This window comes from Cyprinus carpio, chromosome A12 (genome assembly GCF_018340385.1).
Source record: "Cyprinus carpio isolate SPL01 chromosome A12, ASM1834038v1, whole genome shotgun sequence".
In the NCBI taxonomy this organism is placed as follows: Eukaryota; Metazoa; Chordata; class Actinopteri; order Cypriniformes; family Cyprinidae; genus Cyprinus; species Cyprinus carpio.
In genome coordinates, this window is record NC_056583.1 from 20,593,276 (window position 1) to 20,613,500 (window position 20,225).

The following is a 20,225-nucleotide window of genomic DNA, read 5'->3' on the forward strand; positions in this document are numbered from 1 at the left end:
TTGCTGAGCATTGCATAGTTTTACTATAGCCACAAATTTAGCAGCAAGGTAAAAAAAAATATGCTGAAAATAGGGCATGTGTGCAGTGGAGAGAAGCTAAGCATAAAGCTACACGAGCAGTTTTTGTTTCTCCCCGAGAAAAAGATGAAGCTCCGATGTGCGTCCGTTCACTCTGCTTTTCCTCTTCACTGGCCTGTGTGGAGGACTCCGTGTTTAAGGCCTTGCTTGTTACTTCTAATTGATTTCTTTTCGTGTGCTTGTCTTCCTCACCAGGGCAGTGGAGTGTTAAACGGCCCCGGCAAGAGTGGCTCCCCCCACACACACTCACTGCCAGCCGAACCAAATTGTACTTTAACTCCAGGAAAGATGAAATGCTGCCTCTCATGAGGGTTGCTGTCTATCCGGCATCTCGCCGACATTTATGGAAGAAGAACTCGCCGTTGCATGGCTTCCGCTCGACTGACAAGCTCTGAAAAACGCAAAGGTGAGTCTGTGTTTGGTTAACCTCACAAAACACATCTGTGCGCCCCGATGCCGTTCAGAAAGAGAGATATTTCTGTCCTAACCTCACTGAGGTGCCGCTGCTGACTGGACTGCCATCTCATGTTGCGTCTCGGCATTGAGGTCTGTTTTAAATTTGCTGCGTAAGGTACACGACTGACCCTAAAGGTCACTTTCTCTCGTTTTTCACCTCTGACCCCAGACAGAAGTCCCTCTGGAACCACTCAGTTCAACACCTCCAGACACATTGTCCCACCTTTTTTCCTTTTTTCTTAAATACTTTTTTGTCCACCCCTTTTTAACAACAATCTGATGTTATCGGTCTCTATATCTTGCTCTAGATGGGCCGTGCCACCTGATCTGTGGCAAAAAGTGTCCATTCTCTCTGATAGGGCCGTGGGAATGTATACAGTGTTGAAAACTGTCAGCGTCAATCTGATTTAACCTCTGAAACCCCAAAGCCCAAGAGAGACGCACTTTCAGGGTGAAACCTCCTGAATGTTGATGTGGTTCTGATGTGGAGACACATTTTTTCTCAGGTACAAAACAAGCAAATGTTTACATGAGTTGAACTGATTTTCTTATTTTTTTTTTCTTATGTATCTGCCCATTAAAAAAATAAATAAACCAGAGATGCAAACCCTTACAAAAATGTACCATATTTTCTGAAAAAAAAAAAAAAAAAAAAAAAAAAAAAAAAAAAAAAAAATATATATATATACAAATATATATATATACAGTCAGTGTGATGTAGATCCCATATTAATTTTAATTTATAATTTTTTAATACACAAATAAATTACTAGTTACTAATATTAATATTAGTAAATTGTATTAGTAAATGATTTAGTGAGATCATAATTCACTTAGCAGGAGGAATGTGTTCAAATATATTTAAAAAAAGAGATATTGTAGATCTACATTTATTGTGGTCTACATTTGGTCTAAATTTGTCTCTGCAGTGCCATTTTAGAGCACCACCACTTAACCCCCCCCCCCCCCCCCCCCACATCCAAATAACAAAAGTGTCCAAATCCATGTGCTCCCCTCAGTGAAATTTCCAGACAGTCACATCTTTCTGTCAGAATCCCAGTGGATGCTTCGGCACGAACAACACAATTCCTCTTATTCTTGTTCTTTTTTGTTGTTTGTATGTAACAGTCTATTTCAGGAGTGTCGATCAGTTCAAGCATTGAGCAGCTTGAGTTCATAGTGATTCCCACAGAAGATTCTGGACTGAGAGCAGCACCCTGTGAGCTAGACCCAGATTAACTTATCACCCAGCTAAATAGGCTGTCAGGGGGAGATGGCAGGGCTTGGCAGTGCAAATTCAAATGCATGTAAATTTCCCTGGTGGCTCGCCGCAGACTATGGCGGTGCTGACAGCGGGTGACAAGCCAAAAATGCATTGACACAGTTAAAAATATATCAGAATCTCATGTTTTAATAACATTCGAAAGGACAAATAATACAAATGGCTTCCACAAATGTGGCCTTATTATGGTTGTACAATCTTAAAGGAAGTATGAAAGAGGCAACAAAACTAACTAGATAGAAAGCCGGTAAACGTCAGAAGGGTCGTGTGAGGAGCCGTTATTGTGCCAGGTTGCGCCTCTAACAATTAGCAATTATCTGTCAGTGCCACGGCGAGGTCCCGTGGGGGCCGACAGCCTAACTGCAACTTAGAGAGGCAATGTTCCGATAGCCTGGTCTGCCAAATTCACTTCATCTCAAAAACAAAGAGATTAAAAACATCTCGGAGACATGATGCACCCTTCACTGCTGCAACTTTAGAAGACGTTCAGAAGGGTGGCCCTCTAATGAAGCGTCTGTGCTGTTCGACTCGGTGCCATTATGGTGTGTGAACACATCAAGGCTGCGCTGTCATATGCGGCCATGCTTATGTAGCTCCTTCAATCAAAACACTTGTTTCGTTGCTTTTGAATGTTCGAGAGCGACTGTGTCTAATTGCTTTGTCGTTGTCCTTTACTTTCACTTCGCATTACTAATTAATGTCAACTTGGTGACATGTGAGGAAGAAGAAAAAAATTAGGCTTGCAACAATCCTAGCATGCAGTTCTTCACAACCTGCAGTTAATGAAACACTGCATGCACAGTATTAAAGTATGTTAAAATTTAATTTAACTTAAAGATTGAATAAAATAAATAAAAGACAAACAAATAAAAAAAAATTAATAACCTATATTATGTAATATGTTCACAGAAAACACATGTAGGATTTTTAAATATGCTTTTACACTAATTACCTCAAACCTTTCAATGCCAGCAATGCAGTTTTATGTAACCTGTAGTTAATGAAAAAATACATGCAGATATAGCAAACAAAAATAGCACACATGTTTGAATGACATAAGGCTGGATAAATAATAACAGAATTTGAATTTTGGATGAATTACTCCTTTGAAATTTGATTTTAATATCCTAATCTGACCTGTGTCACACCTAAAATGGCATGTTCCTCTGTCACGACTTTGTCTGGTGGCAGACATGAGAGATGTAGTTTTGAAAAGCAAATGGCATTGCTTTCAATGATTTATCTTTAAACTGTCACACAGCTGAGGAAAAAAAGAAAAGTGGGAGAAAGAGACAGCGGGAGAGAGAGAAAGATAGCTGGGACGATTCTCCTCCCTGTGGCATCGATGTCAAAAGTGACACTGTGAAAGCTCAGCCCATGATGTGCCTATAAAACAGATCTGTCATCTATTAATCATTCATAAACAGGAGAATGCAGACGAGTCAGACAGCATCAGCGGGGGGAGGGGGAAGACAGAGCGAGCCGCAGGCATGCATGTGGGGTACGGCTTTGATGCTAAAATGAACACGACGAAGGGTAACACGTCAGAGAGAGAGAGAGAGAGAGAGACTCAGTGGGAGTTTAAGTCTTAAACTGTGAGGTTGTTTTCCACGCCCTTACACCTTGACCAGATAACTACTGTTACCTTTAACCAAGAGTTCTTGCTTTTGATCCAGAAACTGAACGAAGGGTTTTTTCCCCCGTAGGTGTGATATTACTCTGTTGACCTAGTTAGTTTTTGGAGTTAAATGTAATTGTTTTCTTGTCAAGCCTCTTTTTCCATTTCTTTTGTAGTGTATTTTTAGGGATCAAAAATAAATAAATAAAATAAATTTTCCCTTTTATTTAGCAAGGATGCATTAAATTGATCAAAAGTGCCAGTAAAGACATTTATACTGTTACAAAAGGTTTTGTATTTCTAATAAATGCTGTTCTTTTAAACTTTCTATTCATCAAAGAATCCTGAAAAAATGTCACTTTTTTCCAAAAAATTATTAAACCGCACAAATGAATGAGAATGAGAATTGAGAATTATTTCTGAAGGATGTGACTCTGACGACTGGAGTAAAGGCTGCTAAAACTCCGAAATAAATTACATTTTAAATCAGAAAACTATTTGAAATAGTAAATATATTTCTCAATATTACTGTTTTACAACATTTTTAATCAAATGAATGCAACAAGGATGAGCAAAATGTTTTATTTCTTACAACTCCAAAACTTTTGAATGGTAGTGTGTGCAAAAAAAAAAAAAGAGAAAAAAAAAGAAAAGAAGGCTACATAAATTATCAATATCAGACCAACAACACGATTGTAGGTGCCATGTTTCTTTCATACATTGTATGTTCAATAGAGAATAAGTTAATAGTGAGAAACACACTTTTTCGAGACAGTATTGCCAGTTCATTTGTCCATTTGTTCTTCGATTTTCAGTGAGGTGGCAGCAGAATAACTGCTGAGTGAGCATCTCCGACCAACATTCATTAAGTGGGCATGCCATTCCTGAATGAACCATCAGTGCATCATTTTTGAACAAATCATTTGAGTGAATGATTCAATGACTCACTAATACTTGTTTTGTTCCTGAATGAACCAGTATGTTTGAATGAATCAGTAACTGAATGACTCAATGAATAATTTATAAAAAAAAAAAAAAAATGGATTGTAGGATTGTAGCATGGTAGAAAGCTAGTTAGGTATGCAGGAGCTAAACCATTAAGGGCCTTGTAGGTGAGTAATAATGTTTTGTAACTGATGCAGAACTTAATAGGTAGCCAGTGCAGAGACTGTAAAATTGGGGTAATATGATTATATTTTCTTGACCTGGTAAGGATTCTAGCCACTGCATTTTGGACTACCTGTAGCTTATTGAAGATGGAGGACCACCACCTAGCAGTGCATTACAATAGTCCAGTCTAGAGGTCATGAACTAGCTTTTCTGCATCAGAAACAGGTTTCGTAGCTTGGCAATGTTTCTAAGATGGAAGAATGCTGTTTTTTTAACATGGGAAATATGATTTTCAAAAGACAAGTTTTTGGACTGTAGAGGAAGTAACAGTACATCTGTCTAGTTGCAAATTGTAATCTAAGAGATTCTGTGTACTGCTTTTTGGTCCAATAAGTAAGTATCTCTGTAATAAGTAATAAGTATCTCTGTCTTATCTGAATTCAATAGGAGAACATTTTTGGTCATCCAATCTTTTATATTGTTAAAACACTCTGTTAGGTTTGATAATTTAGAAGTTTCATCTGGTCTTGTTGAGATATATAGTTAAGTATCATCAGCATAACAATGGAAACTAATTCTATATTTTCTAATAATATTAACAAGGGGTAACATGTATATTGAAAATAGCAGAGGACCTAGTACGGATCCTTGTGGCACTCCATATTTTACTGGTGATAAATGAGATGACTCCCCGTTTAAATAAACAAAGTGGTAGCGATTGGACAGGTAGGATCTAAACCATCTTAAAGCCTGCCCTTGAATACCCGTATAGTTTTGTAATCGATCTATGAGTATGTCATGATCTACTGTATCGTGTCAAACGCAGCACTAAGATCAAGTAAAATTAGCATTGAGATGCAGCCTTGCTCTGACACAAGAAGCAAGTCATTTGTAATTTTAACAAGTGCAGTTTCGGTGCTATGGTGGGGCCTGAAACCTGACTGAAATTCTTCAGAGAGATCTTTTCTTTTTTTTCTTTTTTTTTTGCAAGAAGGAGCACTATTGAGCAGACACAACTTTTTCTAAAAATTTTGACATAAACGGAAGATTTGAAATGGGTCTGTAATTTGCCAGTTCATTAGGATCTAGTTTTGGTTTCTTAATAGGAGGCTTAATAACCACCAGCTTGAATGGTTTTGGGACGTGACTTAAAGATAATGATGAGTTAATAATATTGAGAAGCGGTTCTTCTGTTACAGGTAACAACTCTTTCAGTAATTTAGTGGGTACAGGATCTAATTGGCATGTTGTTGGTTTAGATGCAGTGATACGTTTATTCAGCTCATCCTGCCCTATATTTGTAAAGCGCTGCAGTTTCTCTTTGGGTACGATGAATGAAGCTGAAATACTAGACGCTATAGAATCTACATTTGTTATTGTATTTCTGATGTTATCTATTTTATCAGTGAAGAAATTCATAAAGTCATTACTATTGAACTGTGAGGGAATATTTAGATCGAGTGGCATCTGGTTATTCATTAATTTAGCCACTGTGCTAAATAAAAACCTTAGATTGTTTTGGTTATTTTATGTGAGTTTGTGAATATGCTCAGCCCTGGCAGCTTTTAAAGCCTGTCTATAGCTGGACATACTGTTTTTCCACGCAATTCTAAAAACTTCCAAGTTAGTTTTTCTCCATTTGCGCTCAAGATTACAAGTTTCTTTCTTGAGAGAACAATAGTTCTGCCCGGAAGATAACACCATATAGTTAATATCAGTAATATGCAGCATGCACAATACAAGGAAATGGTCAGTAACATCATCACTTTGAGGTACGATATCTATATCAGTAAGATCAATTCCATGCGATATTATTAAATCTAGCGTATGATTAAAATGATGAGTGGGCCCGGTGACATTTTGCTTGACACCAAAAGAGTTTATTAGGTCAGTAAACGCAAGTCCTAATGCATCATTTGATCATCAACGTGAATGTTAAAATCTCAGTCAATAAGTGATTTATCAACATTTACCAACAGGTCTGAGAGGAAATCTGCAAATTCTTTTAGGAAATCTGTATATGTCACTGGCAGTCTATACACAGTAGACAGAGCAAGAAATAGGAGAGATCTCTTTTGCATATCTGACAATGTAACATTAAGCAGAAGTATTTCGAATGAGTTAAACCTGTATCCTGTTTTCTGAGTCACACTGAGAATATCACTATATATTGTTGCAACACCACTGCCACGACCAGTCTGACAGGGCTCATGCTTATAACAGTAGCTTGGTGGAGTAGACTCATTTAGGCCAATATAATCATTTGGTTTTAGCCAGGTTTCAGTCAAGCAGAGTACATCAAAACAATTATAATTTATCATAATATATAAAAAAAAAGCTTTGGGTGTGAGTGATCTAATGTTTAGGAGCCCGAACTTTAAAAATAGTTTTTGTTCATTTATTTTTTTTTTTTTTTTTTTTTTTTGGTTTAATCACGATCAGATTTTTTTTCTTGAGCCTGCATTAAATTTATATTTCGACCTCACTATTCAGGTAACAGACACAGTCTTTATAGATTGGACAGCACAAGTACTTCTATCATTTAAGTTGGTAGAACAAAAGCCATCATAGCTGTTATTTGAGAATTGGCTTACTAGTCATATGGAGCGTAAATACCTGGAGATATTGTCCGACAGCTGCTGGGGTGCAGGCCATCAGCACGAAATAGCCTAGGTCGCTCCCAGAAAATAATCCAATTATTAACAAAGAGCAGTTTCTGTTCTTTACATCATGACAATAACCATTCGTTTAAAGCAAAAAATCTACTGACCCTTTCATGTCCTTGTCGATACGTGGGAAGCTGTCCTGACACGATGATCGTCGTGCCGGACGATAGAGACTTCAATGATCGCAGTGTCGCATACCGTCTCGCGGAGGGGAGTGTAACGGTTCCGGGTGGAGATCTCAAAGACCGGAGAGAAGAGAGGTCCTTGCCCGGGGCCTGGCTCGCGTCTTCTGCTGCTAGTATACTGAATGCAGCTCGAACATGTCCTCACCTGCACTCAAAGGTAGACACACATCCATCATTAAAGCAAGTAACAGTGAGTAAAGCAATGATAATGTGTGTGAATAGAGTATTTATAGTATTAGCGGCAACCATGCTGGCGATGCTAACGGGCTATAAGCTAATAGCGGACTCGGGAAATCAAAATAAAACTAGTGATAACAAGGCGCTATGTTTTTGTTGTAGAATACGATCGGGGATGTATTCACATGTTATAGAAATGGAAAAAAAAAATAGACAATAAGAATTAACTTGATGGAGCTCAAACTCAAAACATGCGGTAGCAGTTTCATAAATTATTCATGAATCATTCATAAGCATTTATTATTATTATTATTACAATTATTTTTATATTAAAATTGTGGCATTCTAATATATCCTTCTTTCCACATGTGGAGTGTGTGAATCTTCCATTTGTTTCCAGTTATTTTTAGCTGTACAAAACAGCTCATTATTCTCTGTGATATGGCAAACAGGTATTTCTTATTATATTATTTCAATGTATTGTCATAATTATAAACACACTGGTTTGTAGAGCAAATAGTTTTAGCGTTTATTGCACTTTGTGTTTCTTCTAGTTATTTACTTCTAGCTGCTAAGTCTCACACATTAACAGAAAATAACATACTTCTGCATTGCAGAAAAATGTGGATAGCTGGTTTAATGTTTGAGCTCGCCTTTTACTTAGGAAAAGTCTCATTAAATTTCTAATTAGACTTGGATAAAATTATAGTATTTCTTTATTGATTTCATTCATTTTTATGCATGCCTCTCAGTACTAATCAAAAAGTTTCAGACAGACCTTTAGCACGACACTTTTGAGATCTACCTGTCATTCATGACCTAGATCTGCAGTTTGCAAGGACTTAAAATAAAGCTTAAATAATAACTTCAAGCGCTGACGTCCAGGGCTGTCTCAATCTTCCAGCGCACCAGCGACGGCCTTCCAAATTACATTATGCATGGCAGCGGAAAGTTAATTTCCACCTCATTCCCATCAACCTGTCAGAGGCCTGACAATTAAAAGCGGCTTGGCTTTAAACATTAATGAGATACGCCAATGACAATGTGCTAGAGGGGAACCCAAAAGAACAGAGTCTCAGGCCCAGACGCCACCATGAATCGGAGACCCGCTTGTCATTTGTACCCAAATATCAATGCTAATCATATCGTGGCATATTTTTAAATACACAGAAGTATGTATAATTTACAGTTTCTTTTGCCCTCAGAATGAATATTTGATGTTGCTACCTCTCTTTTTTCCCCCAGAATGAAGGATACATTTTATTGTCTGGGGGTGGAACTCAGGTGTCTTTGAGTGTGTTTGTGCTTCCTTTGTCAAGCTGCCTTTGAAGAGAGTTTGTAGAGTTGGCAAAAGTTTCCTGGCAGAAACAAAGACCAGACAACATTGCAAATATGTGTTTTCATCCCGTGTGTGAGGAAAAGGCCTTTTCACAGCATCTGTGCCAATGTAGCTTGTTGGGTACAGCACTGAACACACTTCAAAGAGTCTGATCTGAGGCGCTTCGACTCTGACCTGGTGTCAGTCGACACGCTAATGGGATATATGGAGATTTCCATCACAGGAGGTGTGCAGCGTAGTGTGTTTCAAATCTCATGTTAAAACAAACACATGCACCAATGCAACGATGCCATTTCTGTGAACTTTCTACTTGACCCTAGATTTCTTATATATATATATATATATATATATATATATATATATATATATATATATATGTATGTGTGTGTGTGTGTGTGTGTGTGTGTGTGTGTGTGTATATATGTTTATATATTTATATATATATATATATATATATATATATATATATATATTCATTCAATATTAAAATTTTGTTTCGGTTAATGAAAATGATCTTTAATAGTTTTAATTATCAATAACGACACTGGTTCTAAATGGTTTGCAGGTTGCTATGTGCTAGGGCGTTTCTGTTGGTTTCCATTCGACATGGTTCCTAGGGTTTTCTGTGTGGTTGCTAGGGCGTTGCTTGGTTGTTTTTAGTGTGATTATAGGTGGTTGTTGCTATGTAGTTGCATCTGTAGGTTGTTCTGAGTGGTTCCTAAGGTGGTGCTAAGTAGTTTTAGGGTGTTTACTTTATAGGTGGTTTCTAGGGTGTTCTGAGTGTTTTGCTGTGTGGTTACTAGGGTAGTTTCATCTAGAGCGTTGCTATGCTGTGTGTGTGTGTGTGTGTGTGTGTGTGTGTGTGTGTGTGTGTGTGTGTGTGTGTGTGTGTATATGCATGTTCTGGTATTCCCTACGTTATCGGACCAAATGTAGTAAATAGTAGTAAATTTGGACCTTGGGGGACATTTTTTTTGTGTCCCCAACATGAATCAAGCTTATAAATCATACAGAGTGAAGTTTTTTGAAAATCTAAAAATGGCTGTAGTTTTGTGTGAGGGGTAGGTTTGGGGTTAGGTTAGAGTAGGGGGATAGACACTATAGTTTGTATACTATATAAAAAAACATTGTCTATGGAATGTCCCCATAATGATAAAAATACCTGTGTGTGTGTGTGTGTGTGTGTGGTCTGGTGGTTCTGGATAAATGGCAGCTGTGGTGTCAGGCCGTGAGGATGGAGGCAGAGCAGAAAACTTGATCTGGCCTGGTAAATGGAGGTTGATTGAAGAGGTGCTTCACTGCCTGCCTGACTGATGGACTTCAGGCCTGGACGCCCTGTCTTTCTCTTTCTCTCAGCTGCAGGAGAGGGTCTTTGTCAAGGCATTGCCAGTCAAACTGATTGAGCTCTTGACCTCTGTCCTCCATGAGCACTGCAGTCTGTCTGTCAGAGCTTTATACTGACCAGGGATTCACAAAAGCAGCCAAATCCTGGTAATTACGGCCTTCACTGACACGGAGCAGTTTTGTTGAATCCACTAGTACTGATTAACACACTGAGCCTCTGAACGTCTTGTATATCGATGTTGACCCGTACTAGCAAACATTTGTTTAATACAATTAAAGTAACACAAAAATGTGGTGACATCTGATGGATTTTAATCAGTTACTGTGTTTAAAATTTCTTCAAAAATTCTCTTTACCGTGATTCAATAAATAAAAATAATTATAACATTGAATTTACAATTAAATAATAATATATTTTAAATAATATTTTAATGTTATAATATAATTTATAATTATATTAAAATATATAATTAGAATATAATATTATAATTATATAATGTTTTAATAATTGTATAATATTATACTTTATATTTATTTTATATATTACAGTATGCTACTGATAATTGTTATATATATATATATATATATATATAAAAAAATATATAAATAAACACATAAAAAAATATACATATATATTACAGTATGCTACTGATAATTGGGGATAAATGTGCTTAGTTATCACAGAAAATAATATGCTTCATTTTCATTATGCAAAGTATGATTTCTTCAAATTCTGGGGGCTGAAATATGACCTAAACATATCTGTGTTTTATATTTTTATTATTATTATTATTATTATTATTTAATGATTTAAAAAAATATACTACAATAATATAGCACACAATACCTTGCTTGCTGGATATTTGACTGGAGGCCCAGCAGGATTTATAATTGCTTTAAATGAGCATCATCTCTGAAACATCTCAGATTGACGTGAATTATTTTTTTCATCAGTTTACATGCGGTGCAGTAGCGATTCTGCTGAGCTCTCGATGTTACTGAGGTCGGCCAGTAATATCAGAGTGTTGAGAGGTCAATTAAAATAGATGGCAAGAGTGTGACCAGGTTAAAAATTGCCCTGCCCTTATGGAAGTAAAGGCGACAAGGCCATAAAATCCAATAACAGCACCCCGCCTACACACACACACACACACACACACACACACACACACACACACACACACACACACACACACACACACACACACACACACACACACACACACACACACACACACACAAGGCTCTACTTGTGTTCCACATGGTAAAGTCTGATTGTTTACCTCAGTTAGTTTGGATGACGGCTGGCCTTGCTTATGGCTAAGAGCCAGTGACAGCAAGACTGCAGGCCTGTCTGAACCCCCCCCCCCCCCCCCCCCTATTCAGGAGATACATTCTGCATAGAGTTGTTGTACTTCAAGCCTCAGCTGAACACAATGCTTGCAAAGAGAAAACACAAAATGAATTGAAGTAGAATCAGCTTGAACTGTCTTAGAGTTTGTATTTTTTTTTGTAAGAGTGTATTTTTATTTTTATTTTCCACTTAAGCTGTTGTTAAACAGGGTTGTGCAAAATTCAGAGTGTTAAAATTGGCCCATCAATTTTAACTTTCAATTCATCAGTTTGAAATTTAATTGAATTAGGCACAAATAACACAAAATCAAACTGCAATTTGAGGTGGAATGACAGGATGTTTGCTAAATTAAATTTCAGAGAATTTCAACAGGTTATTCTTCCAGCTTGGTCCATGAATATATTAAATGTATACTATCCTTCAAATGTTTGTGTTTGGTAAGAGATTTTTCAAATGTTTTTGAAAGAAGACTTTTATTTTCAGTGAGGCTGCATTTATTTGATGCACAAAGTAAATTTACTACCCATAAATATGATAAATTCTGTACAGTTTAGTGACCTTTCAAACAGACCTTTTAGTCAGTTTAAGACTTTTTAAACGCCTTCAAACTCTTTCAAAGTTTGTCTTTCAATTCTTCTGTTTCTAGAAATTCTAGAAACTCTTGAATTTCTTGTAATTATAGAAATTACACTTGCGTTTCTTGGAGTCCAGTTGAGCTTTTTAAAAAAAATGCAGTTCTGGATCTTCTTTGCTCCTTCAGCACACAAACTTAATTTTGTTATGTTCTCTTTATTTTTATTTTTTATGTGTCCTATGTGATTTGTACACACATGCGTTGTAAATGTTGCTTATGTAGTTTTGAATCCTGTCTAAATCCCGTCTTTTCACCAGCAATTCTATTGGTAATATTCTCTGCTGTCTGTGACAATATTGTGTCTCAGACCACAAAGTAAAGTTTTAAAAACTTTATTTACAGCATATCACGACTGTCAAGAGCAGCAAGTTCTGCTCTGAAACTGCACAGCAGGACCAGATCTGATCTTCAGCATTAACTTGCAGTTCTGAAAATGGGTAGGTGAAACAATTCAGAGTGCCCTGCCCGGTCAGAACAGAACCAATCCAGGTGACATCAAACTCTCCCTGAAGGCAACACACGCACATCAGTGCAGAAAACAACAGCACTTTGCATCATCAGCAAACAAGAGCAAGGTTTGAGAGCTTTCTGAAAGACAGTCCCATGTTGGTTTTGGTAGCTTTGCTGTGGAAATCCAGTCCATGCTAAAACAGTCCACTGGAGTGAACCGTCGCATGCGTCTTCATCATACAATCAGAAATGCAGACAAGAGCACGTCTTTGCTAGAAAGCATCATGGGGGGAATTTGCACATACAGTCAATGCCAGGAGGTTTAGCCGAGGAGTACGGCAAACTGTTTTTCTTAAGTGTTACCAACCTAAGTGCTCCCAAAGATTCCAATAGAGTCTGTCACGGCGGATCCGGCCCTCACAACGCAAGATAAAATGGCTCATAAAAGTGCAGGCAAGTGAGCCCATTTGTGTCTATTAGAGAGAAAAGTTCCAGCAAGCCAGTCATTGCTTGTCACTGTGGAGATTCCTGCGGGAATGCACTCTCTCCACCTGCGGCTAGCGCGTTATTATTTTACCTCCTTCCTTCTTTATCCCTTTCTGTGAACTCAGAGGAGAATGCAAGCTCTTCTTCTTTTGAAGAAGAGAAATGTATGTGTTTGCTCTTCTCTTAACAGCTAAATTAGGCCGTGGACTGTGAGTGTGTAGGATCCTGGAAACACGGAACAAATGGAATTATTTGCCAGGACTTGTCTGATCACACCGTTATCTGGATCTACATTCCTTCTTTCAACTAGTAGGCCTATAAGTACTGACAAGTATATATGTTATACTTAACTGCCATTCTGTACTACATTTAAAAACTACATTTAAAATATAATAATGATAATAATAATAATAATAATAATAATAATAATAATAATAATAATAATTACAAAAACACAACAAAATCACAAAAATTTTAACTAAATTTAAAATGAAAACACTGGTAAATTATTATTAAAATGTATTTATTTATTTATTAAAATATTAATTAAAAATTTAATTAATATAAACTATAAAAGTATCGCAATTATACTAAAATAACACTATTATTTTTACATCTTACAAATACATACATTTATTTTAAAATTGGTTTTGGTGCCTTAATTGGCTGAAATACATTCATAATCTTTAAATACTTTATAATATTTATAATTGGTCTCTCTATCTCTCTGTGTGTGTATTTTATACTGTACATATATGCAACTTTTTTACACTACTTTGTTTTCATTAATTTTTTATAACATCTATTCATGCTTAATAATAATAATAATAATAATAATAATAATAATAATAATAATAAAAATAATAATAATTATTATTATTATTATTATTATTCACAATGGATGTTGTTTTTTTTTGCAGCCTTATAATGATATTTTTTCAAAAATGTTTCAAAATGACTTATAATGGATCAGTTTTTAATTAAAATTTTAATCTTCATATTATTTATTGGACACAGTTATATATGGATTATTGGTGTCAGTCATAAAAAACAGTTTTGGTTAATATGTAACTTATTTCACATATAGACGTCCTCAATGTACATTATCTTATTGGCAAGCAGTAATAAAAGAATGAAAGGACAGTACTTGATCGTCTCTGTATTAAATATGCTTCAGTGCTGTTCTGACATTCTTATGTGACCCATAAAAACATGTATATCAGTTCGCTGGCTCATCTGATTCACCGCTGACAGCAGGCCTATGTAATATAGTCATTTCATCTGCAGATGAGTGACCCCCAAAACTGCACATTTCCGTGGAAGGTTTCAAAGATGTCTTTCTTTGCGCTCAGAACAGCCTGAGTTGCAGCAGCAGAAGCAGAAGAAAGATGAAGACAGAAATGAGAAAGAGAGATGAAGAAATAGAAATGAAAGGCAAACATCATTCAGAAGTGATGGCAGAGATCCATCAGGCTGCCGGCTCTCACAGTAACGGATAAAGAAGGGAAAAAACCCACTCCGACTCCGATTCATATTGATGACTGAGGATCCTCATCGGCCTGAAAAACAAGCGGGCAGGAATGAGGTGTATTTTCCAGCTTGAGTTCCAGGGCATGTTCCTATTAGTGGGGCAGCAGTCCTGAAGGAAACGGCATGAGTCTGCATGGATAGATGGCCTGTCACCCAGCCACACAGTTATTCCTCTCCTGTCCTACAATGAGCCGTAATGGCCCGGGAGGTGAGAGAGGGACAGAGAGAGAGAGAGAGAGAGAGAGACTGGCTATTAATCTAACATTCTGTATATCCTGGCTCACCTACTGATATGTCTTTTCCAATCGCTGCTATAAAACATGTGCTGCGTTCTTTGTGTTCAGTGATCTAATGACAGTGGCCTGGGAAGTTTGGCAAAGCTCGTAAATGTCATCAACAGATACACATTTAGCAGGACATTTACACACAATTCACACCAGTATTAAACTATCATAAATTTGTATTATTTTGGCCAAGTTCCTGACGGTAGCTATTGCAGTATACTGCTGTTTTAAAGTTTTGTAAGCAGCAAGGATTCATTAAATCGATCAAAAGTGACAGTGAAGACAATCATAATGTTACAAAAGATTTCTGCTTCAAATAAATGCTGCTCAAATCAACTGTTTTCAACATTGATAATAATCAGAAATGTTTCTTAAGCAGCAAATTATCATATCAGAATGATTTCTGAAGGATCATGTGACACCGAAGACTTTGATCACATAAATTACATTTTTAAAACGTATTCACATACAAAACATTTATTTTAAATTAGAATAATATTTCACAATAGTTTTTTAATAGTTTTAAAACATAAAAAAAAATCTTACCTACCCCAAACTTTTGAACCATTGGTATGTTTAAATGAAATATATACATAATCAGATGCACATTCTCATGGCTTACTGTTTTTATGTTTGCGTAGATGTTTAGAAGCTATTAAAATAGGAAGACATTTAGTCAGTTTTCAGATGAGTTTTTCAGAATAAACTACAGTAGGTGCCAGACTTTTCGCTCCTAGTTAAAAATCTGTCCGGGGGTTGAGGGCAGCGCTGTGAACCTTGGCTCTGGTCTGAGCTGGATTTGGCTGCATTTGTTTCTCTGTTGTCCAATCAGCAGGACAGCCGTTAACTGTTCAGTAGGCATTTGGACCAGGACACTTACACAGAGTTTTATTCAGTGGCTACAGATGAGCAGCCCACAAAAAAACACATCATCATCATCATCATCATCATCATGCATGTGAATATTAAATTAACAAAATTATGATTTGTAATATTTATTTTATGCAATACATTGTTATTTTCGTATTATTAAGGTATAAGTAGTTTTATTAATAGTTTGAATAATTTCGTTCTAATTTTAGTTTTAAGTAAAAACTATTTTTTTTTTCTGTTTTTGTCCTTTTTCATTTTCTTTTTTAAAAAGTTGATATAGTTGTTCTAAAAAGTTGTTCTTTTTATTAATATTTATAAAAATTTTAGTACATCAAAGTAAACTAAATGAAAATGAGAAATGTTGCCTTGGCATCTAGCTGAAATAAAATAAGTAATTTATATATATATATATATAGTGTGTGTAGTATATATATATATATATATATATATATATATATATATATATATATATATATATATATATATATATATATATATATATATAATATTTTATTTTATTTTATTTCAGTTATTGTTTTCAAGTAACAGTTTCAATTTCAAGTTTTGTTTCAGTGTATAATGACCCTGATGTATTAAATACAATAATATTAAAAATTAAAAAATGGATAATTATAAAATAAAATGAAATAAATTATAATTAAAATAAAATAAAATGCTAAATAAAATATTACATAATAACCTGCCACCTGCAACACACGTTACCTAAATGCCTTTGCATGTCAACATGTTAATGGGTGTTTAACGTCCTCTGTCCTGCCCAGCAGCTGAAACAGTCCCAGTGTGCTGCTGTCTTCTGATCCATTAGAATCTGGCTGCCTATCCACCCCGAATCCATTATCATTAGTGTGTGTGTGGGTGTGTGTGAACTGTCCTGGCCTGGGCGTTTGGCTGCAGTGGTCTTATGCACAAGGGTCTTCGCTCCAGTGCAGTCGCCGATGAGCAACACCTGCTCCAGGCTCACTGAGACACCTCGCCGCATCTCATGCAACACTTGTTCTGTCAGAATGCGACACAGACTGCAGCCCTGCCAGACGCCCTGCGCTCTGAGCTAGACTTTCACACAGACACACACACACACACTCACAAATGTCTACGTCTGTCTGTCCACCCCTTCCCTGGAGGTCCCCGAGGCCCCTGAGGCCCGCAGCGGAGGGGACAGAAAGTGAAGTGGACAGAGGAGAGGCCCTTTGGAGGATCCAGTCAAGCGTGGCCATGAAGACCCAGGCTGTCCGATGTCACTCTCTCTATGATATCCTTCAGTGCGTCTGAGCCACCGCCGATACCTGCATTATAAATGAGAGCCTTTTATTTCCATCACAGACAGTCCCGCTGCAAGCGTCCAGGCAACAGACAATATTCTTCTCTTTCTTTAGCCTGAAAGCTCGACATGAGCGACGCTGTAGACAGACAGCGGGGTCAGGCCGAACAGATGTTAATTATGAAATACTGAAGTGCAGTTGTGAAGTTATGAAGTACAGATGGATTGTGGTAGTTTTGTTGATCTCAACAATCAAACAAAATTTTCAAAATTGCAGGGGAACACTAAGAAATTAAAGAATTATCTTTATTAAATGATTAATTAGTGTTTTCAGGAGTTTTTATGCAGATTCTTCTTTTTATAATTCAAATCCAATGTAGGCACTTATTTTTATCATAAAAAAATAAGAAAAGAACGATTTTTTTTTTTTTCTAAAATAACTTTTGTATTAAATGTAAGTGCCATTGTTAGGTTTCTACTTAAAATTAAATTATGTTCTTTTGAACTTTTGTATTCATCAAAGAATCCTGAAAAAAAAAAAAAAAGCTATTAAGGTTTTCACAAATTAAGCAATAATAAAAAAATGATTATAATAAGAAATGTTTCTTGAACACCAAATCATTATGAACTATATAATTCATATATTAAATACATGATTTTAATATATTAATAAGATACTAAATATATAAAATCTATATTTTTAATAATATTTCACAATATTACTCTTTTTATTAATCAAATAAATGCAGTCCTGATGTCCATAAAATCTAACCATTCCCAAACAGTAGTATATTTGTGACAGTTCTGAACTAGATATTTGTATAATAAAACATTTCTCTGTTATAGAGTTACAGTATTTGGAAACAGAAAATATTAATAATATTTATGACAGTTTTGAAATAGATTTTATTATTATTATTATTATTATTATTAGACTTTTGACTCAAACTTCACATTGCAATTATAGATATGCAGTACTTGCGACAACTATATACTAATAATAATACTAATAAAATATATATACTAATAATATTTATGACTTTCTTTTCTTTTTTTGTGTAAAATACACTTTTTATTGCACTTTTGACTTAAACTTCATATTGTAGTTATAGATATTCAACCTCTGTGACTACTAGCCCTGGTCTCCCCTATAATGTAACATTTCTCTGTTATAGATATAGAAGAAAATAAATATAATTCCTAGACAAAGAATCACATTATCATATTCTACATGTTGTTATTGCTTTTACAAATAATTACATTACTTCAAAAATAAGTTGAAATGCCTGAAGGTGCTGAAACTAATACTAAATCAGCCAATTATAATAACTGTAATGAAGGTCTTAAAGGATTTTTGGCCTGACCTTTATAGAATTTATTGGTTCAGTTTTGCCTAGAGGGAGATGGAGTAGAACCTCGGCCAACTCCTTAAAAGTGGTTTGTTAAAAAATACCAGCAATGCATTAAAAACACTTTTTTATGTACCTTTTGCCATTTGCTGATAATCTAAGTTTAGATAAAGTGGCGTCCTCCAAATCAGTGGAAAATACGCCAGTTTATCTGCGCAGAACAATAGCGAGGCCCGATCTGGCCGCCGTACAGTGGCAAATTTCCTAATTAGGTTATATCGCCTGCGGTCACATTTTTCGTGAGTTCTTTCTGTGTTCAGCAGAAGACCAATTAGCACTCGTAGCCTCATGAACATGGTATAATGAGAACCCTCAACCCTGGCGGAAAGCAAATACCACGACTCTGCAATAAGGAGCTTATTTCTCCTCTTCTTTCTGCTCAAGCCAGCTGGCTCTGACATACCGTAAAACTGGAGGACGAGGAAGAGTGGAACAAGACAAAACAGGCTTTGGCGGGACAAGCTGTCCATGTCCCAGCATATCTGTGTGTGCCATAAGATGTCCGATTGCAAAACAACAACTGCTGACACTGGAACTGACGAGAGGGGGAGGGTTCAAACAGAACGGGGTTGGGGCTTTTCTCTTCCAGATTTAACATGAATAAGCTTGAATTTAGGGGATTACTGAGGATGGCGACTTGATTTGTTTATTTATTTATTTTTTTGGGTGCTAACAGAGTCTGGCATGGCATTGCTCAACGGCCGTGCCAGCAGCGTGTTTGGGGAGCGGCGAGTGAGATGCAGAGCCACTCTGTCCTTCTTATCACGCTCTCAATGTGCTGCCTGTTAGTTACGCTGTTTTATTGAAGATTTCCCCAAATCTCTGCTGGTTCTTCTTCACATGGCTGTCAGCAGCTGTCTGTCAGCCAGAGCTGGAAACAGACTTGAAATTAGGATTTCAAGTGCTGCAAGATTAGGAAAATTCCCTTGGTTTTGTGACCTTTTGAGTGTGATTTAAATGAATGATGAAAGTGCACAATAAGATGTTAGAATAAAAATAAATAATATAATTGTTTTATACATATTTTGTATTGTATTGTAAATTATGTACTATTAATTATTAAAAGTATTATTAAATTGCAGTCTAGAATAAGATTTAAAACAGTTTTGTTTTGTTTGCTAATAATTATTAAATTCATGAATAAATCACCTACTTTTGTAGGCTGCAATATTAGCATAAAGAAAAAAATAATTTTGTCCATGTGTATATAATATATTTAAGAATTACTATAAAATATAATATTAATATTTTTTTTTTTTGTATTACATTTTATTATTTGTAATATTATATATATATATATATATATATATATATATATATATATATATATATATATATATATATATATATATATATATATATATATATATATATATTTAATTATATCTAATTAGATTTAAAGCAGTTTTGTTTGAACTTCATGCAAAACTTACTTCCACAATGCTAGATTGTTCTTACTGGTTGTTAACATATTGCATACTGAATTATGCACTGAAGTAAATCATTGAACACACTCCTAACCCTAATATGAGCAATGCTTGGCTTAGCCTTAATATAATGGATTTCTATGAATCAGATATTGCATAATCAATGTATAATTGATTTTTTAAAATGGCTTATATTCTCTGTGAACAAATGGTTAAGCTAATGTCTTCTTGATCATTTCCTTTT

General features: G+C 35.7%; 1 long non-coding RNA gene across 2 annotated transcripts in view; it reads left to right on the forward strand.

Moving 5' to 3' along the window:
* Positions 1–20,225, forward strand: part of LOC122147051 — a 71,298-nt gene that overhangs the window by 29,954 nt on the left and 21,119 nt on the right. The window contains exons 2-3 of one of the 2 annotated variants that reach the window (XR_006161396.1): positions 274–484; positions 12,586–13,615. This is a non-coding gene — a long non-coding RNA (uncharacterized LOC122147051). Of the gene's footprint in view, positions 1–273; positions 485–12,585; positions 13,616–20,225 lie in introns of those variants that run through there. The other variant, XR_006161397.1, reaches the window with a different exon arrangement.